Here is a 5,050-nt window from a genome sequence, read left to right on the forward strand (position 1 = left end):
CCTGCAGTTTCCCTCCTCTTGGTAATATAAAACCTCCATTTCCAATGAAGAGGAAAGGCTTGATGGAATTTTCTTCTCTGCCTTCATTCCTAGGGGTGAGGTAATTGACTAACAACACCTTTAGAAACAGTTTTATACCAACTAAAATAACAGAAAGGGGTCTTTGTAACATGGAGGCAAGCAACGAAAACTCCTAGCAAAATAATGCAGAGAAATAATGATTAGAAGGGATCAGTATCTATGGAAGGAAGGTAGGTGGACCTTGCCAGTGTGTCACCCCAAGCCCACACCCTGTTGCTCTATCTTCCTTCCAATGGGCAGAATGGTAGGAACTGGATGCTCTGCAATTGCCCTGTGTCCTCCTCAAACTTACATTGAAATCCTAACCCCCAAGTTGATGGTGTTTGGAGGCGGGGCCTTTTGGAGGTCATTAGGCCATGGGGGAGGCAAGTTTGTAAATGGGATTCATGCCCTTACAAAAGACCGCAGAAAGATCCTACCCACCTTGTGAGGGTGGAAGGAGAAGACAGCTGTCCCCGAGGAAGCCAGTCCTCACCAGACACTGGATTCGCTGGTGTCCTGATCTTGAGCTTCCCAGACTCCAGAACCATGAAGAACACATCACTGCTTGCCTGTAAGTCACTTGGTTTATGGTATTTTTTTAGTAGGAACCCCAAGACACTAAGACACTGCTGGGCTCTACTAGAGCTTGAGAATGAGGACCCCGGAGGACAGTGGGGAGGGGGGGCCTGGCTGAGAACAAAAAAGGCTTCCCTGTTACCCACCGAAGAGAAGAATCCTCACGGGCTGATTTCCACCCATAGAAAAAGCCCAAGAACGGCTTTTGGATGGTTCCCTGAACCCCACGAGCCCATCTAATCATCAAACGGCAGGATTGGTTCTGTTTGTCAAATAATGGGCTGTGTATTTATTTTCTGTGCTGTGTAACAAGTTTTCACAAACTTAGCAGTTTAAAACACCACACACTGATGATCTCACCGTTTTGGGGCGTCAGGGCTCCGGACACAGAGTGGTGGATTCTCTCCTTCTGGCCTCAGCAGGCTGCCAATCAAGGCTGAGTTCCCATCAGAGGGCTGGTGGGGGAAGGATCTGCCTCCAAACCCCTCATGTTGTTGAATTTATTTCCTTGCTATTATAGGATTCATAGCAACTCACTTCTAAATCTGCTGGCGCCTCAGAGACCTCATAATGAGTCAGCTAGGAAGAGCCTTATGTGACCTAACATCGCCATGGGAGTTACACCCCCTTGCCTTGCCTTGTTCCCATAGTTAGAAGCCAGTGCCAGGTCCTGACTGTACTCTGGTCAAGGGGTCACAGGAGGGTGTGAAGCCAGGGGTGGAGGTCCCTGGGTCCACCTCCCAGCCTGTTTCCATTCACCTCTCCCCAGCCTAGAAACTTAAGGGTGTGCCTAAGGACTTATAGCAGCAGCATTTGGCAAAAAACCAAAAACTGAGGGTTAGATATTTCATATTTTCACCACACTCACACACTCTAACCTAAAAATTAAGCAAAGCTAAGAAATTTTCTTTTTCTTTTTTTAAATTAAGTTTATTGGTACATTTTAGGTATAAAATACAGTTACATTCATCATTGGGATCTTGTACCTTTACATGAGTATCTTGGCTCTTATTTTTTCCCCCTTCCCCTGCCCTCCCTTCACCCCCTCCACCCTTCCCTATTTGCAAAGACTTTGTTTCCATTTTTTTCCTTTTCTCGTATTTTTTCTTTTCCCTTCTTTCCTTTCCCCTATCCCTCCCACTTCCCCTGCTCCTTTAGGCCTTTTCTTCCTATTTCACAATATCAATTATACATTTTTAAATTAAAATATCAAGGTCTAGGAGACATTACCACAGATTTTAAAGAATTTAAAAGGATATAGAAAGCATATTACAAAAATCTGTTTTGAATAAATTTGACAACTTCTATGAAGTACCTTGGAAGACAAATTAATGAAACTACCTCTGGAAGAAATATAAAATTTGAATAGCACCTATTAAAGAAAGTATATTCCTACCTTGAAAACCTACCTATTGACAACAACAGGCTCATATACATTTTAACTGATAAATTATATCAAACATTTGAAGCAGAAAAAAGAAGGAAGACTTCTCCCCTCATTTTAGGAAATCAACATTGTGCTAATACTAAAACTGGATAAAGATAATAGAAAAAATGTATGAACATAGATAAAAATTTGTTTAACAAAACTATTAGAAGTCAGATCTGGCAGTATGTCGAAAGTGGTTTTATTATAGGGATGGCAGTGTTGGTTCAGCATTGGAAGATCCACCCCCAAAAGTTATCATTTTAACAGAGGAAAGGACAAAGCCATATGATCCTGTCACTAGTTGGAGAAAAAGTACTGGACTAAATTCTACAGCTGTTTGTGGTAAAAGCTATCAGGAGACCAGAAGTAGAACAGAACTTTCTCAACAGATTAAAGACATGTACTCCATACTTCCAGTGAGAATGCCTTATATGAATGGAGACGATACAATGCTTTCTCCCTAAGGTAGGGAACAAGGGCAGATATGCCTACTCTTCATCTGTCCATTAAACTTTGAAACATAGGCCCAAACCAAAATAGTCTGGCAATAAAAAGAAACAAATAGCATAGGTTTGGCAAGGTAGAAGTAAAATCTTTATATGTAGATGAAATGATCATCTACAGAGAAAATACTAAGAAATCTCTAGGAGCCCCTAGAACTTGTATTTGAATTTAGCAGGATTAGAAAACACAAGGTATATATATATAAATTCAGGTCTATATATACTTGCTATAAATGAAGAATTGGATATTGAAATTTAAAAGTTATGTAGGAATACAAAGGACCTGGAAAAGTAAAAAGAAAAAAAAAACAGTGTTGGAAGACATTTAGTACCTAATTTTAAGACTTCCTCTAAAGCTACAGTAATCAAGGCAGTGTTGGTGTAAGGAAAGACATATAGATCATTGGAATAAAACAGAGAATCTAGAAATAGTACCACACATATATGATCCACTGAGTTTTGAAAGATTATTTAACATTAACATTTTATAGAATATAAACTCAATTCAAGAGCAGAGGAAAAGACAGTGTTTTCAGCAAATGGCACTAGAACACCTGGTATCCGTACATAAAAAATTAACCTCAACCCTTTATTTCCATACATAAAAATAACTTGAAAGGATCTATGAACCTAAATATGAAGGACTAAAACCATAAAACTTTAAGAAAAAATTATAAGGGAAAATGTTCATGAATTTAGGGTAGGCAAGAATTTCCTAGGATACAAAAAATATGATGTATGAAAGAAAAAAATTGATAAATGAGATTCCATCAAAATTTACAACTTTAAAAGACATCGTTACGAAAATGAAAAGTAGTCCTTAACCAGAATGTATTTACAATGCATATAACCTATGACCAGAATATATAAAGAACTCTTACAGCTCATTAATAGACAACCCAATTAAAAGTAGACACAAGAAGATGATAGCCAGTATAGCACAAGGAAAGGTGTGCAACACTAGAATCAGAAAAATACTAATCAGCACAATGACAAGATCATATTATACATTCATTTAATGACAAGATCATATTATACACTTTGCATTTAATTTCTTGTCGTGCCTCACCTACCTGTATGTCAAGTTCTTTTCCCACGGCAAAGGCACCATTCAGAGAGGCCCCTCACCTTCTCCACATCTCCATGCCATCAAGACTCATGCTTCCTGCATACACCTGACACTACTCATATATGTCCATCTCTCCCCACAGTTTTATGGCTCACTTGATGAGCAGTTTTCATGCCAGCTCTTTGGTAAATGTTCAGCACTCTCTACATTTCACCAACCACATTTTCATTCCTCTGTATAATGTGTGTGGTGGACTCTGCCCTCCATCAGTCTCGGGCACTACCCAGTTTAACCTTCCACTCCTCCATTTATTTATTCCAGAGCCTGAGGCTTTCATGCACAAGAGCTCCTCACTAACTTTGCCTTTATTTGCCTCACCAGCAGCAGCTGGTATCCTTTTTAAATGTTGTTTTCACAGAGAAACGGAGTGTTTCCTCTTTCTGAAGAGTTGTTCTCTATGTGTAGGTGAGTAGATTGCAGGGAGCCATGCTGAGGTGTGTGCAATTTGCACAGGCCACTTCCCTACACAATCCAGGCTCCTCCTGCACACCCGGCTCCTCACAGTCCGGTGGGTGCACAGCTACCCCTTGGCACACATTATTAGCATCTTTTAATACTAAAGCTAACACGACTCATAAATGTCAGGATATATTGAGCAATTACAATGTACAAGGGTTTCTAGGTGCTCTATTATTTAACCCTCACAGCCATATCTTTTGATGGAACCAGTATTTAAGAGTTCAGGAAGCTAAGATGTAGAAATTTATCTCCTCAAGGTCACACAACTAGTAGTGAAAGATTCACCCAAGTTGTCACCCAAGTGTGAAGAGGGAAGTCCAAATTTAAAAACAGAAGTAACTCACTTAATAGTTTGTCCACAGTCAGCCCTGGCCCAGAGCCCAGGGGAACAAGGTAGGATCAATAGCTACAAAGTCCAGCAGTTAGCCAGTGACCCACATGGTAGGGAATCCATCACAGCAGAGCCCCAAAAGGGACAAATAAAGGACCTCAGAGGGAGTTGATGTGGACTGGCCAAGGGCAAAAGAGAGGTGAAAATTAGGGTGGTCTAGGGAGCACAGACAACTTTCAGATAGCTCTTAAAGTCAAGGAGTAAATGAATTTATTTTGAGCAGAGCTCATGATTCTGTGAGCCTAAGGTCCCTGACATTGACGGAGACTGACGGCTGTGAAGGGCACTAATCAAAGACACAGTAGACCTGTGTTTACACAGGGAAGGACTGCTGATCCTGCAGAGGCCTTTGAAACTACACTGCTCACATGGATTATAATGGGTCATAAAGTAAGTCTTCAAATAAAAGGGAGGAAATTGAAATATATGCGTCTAGCCAGTTATTTCACGAAAGCACTTCAAAGAAGCATTTCCTTTGATCATTTTGACTTCCCATCAAT

At 40.4% G+C, this 5,050-nt stretch overlaps 1 protein-coding gene across 3 annotated transcripts in view; it reads right to left on the reverse strand.

The window, feature by feature from the left end:
* Eea1 (early endosome antigen 1) overlaps positions 1-3,797 on the reverse strand; it is a 196,659-nt gene extending 192,862 nt beyond the window's left edge. The window contains exon 1 of one of the 3 annotated variants that reach the window (XM_087192594.1): positions 3,645-3,797. The gene's annotated coding sequence lies outside the window, so the exon portion shown is untranslated. The remainder of the gene's footprint in view (positions 1-3,644) is intronic. The other 2 variants (XM_021258475.2, XM_013072298.3) reach the window with 2 other exon arrangements.
* Between the last annotated feature and the right edge of the window lie 1,253 nt (positions 3,798-5,050).

Source organism: Heterocephalus glaber, unplaced genomic scaffold (assembly GCF_053883595.1).
Source record: "Heterocephalus glaber isolate CG9 unplaced genomic scaffold, H.glaber_assembly_v1.0 deba00001572, whole genome shotgun sequence".
NCBI classification, from domain to species: domain Eukaryota; kingdom Metazoa; phylum Chordata; class Mammalia; order Rodentia; family Bathyergidae; genus Heterocephalus; species Heterocephalus glaber.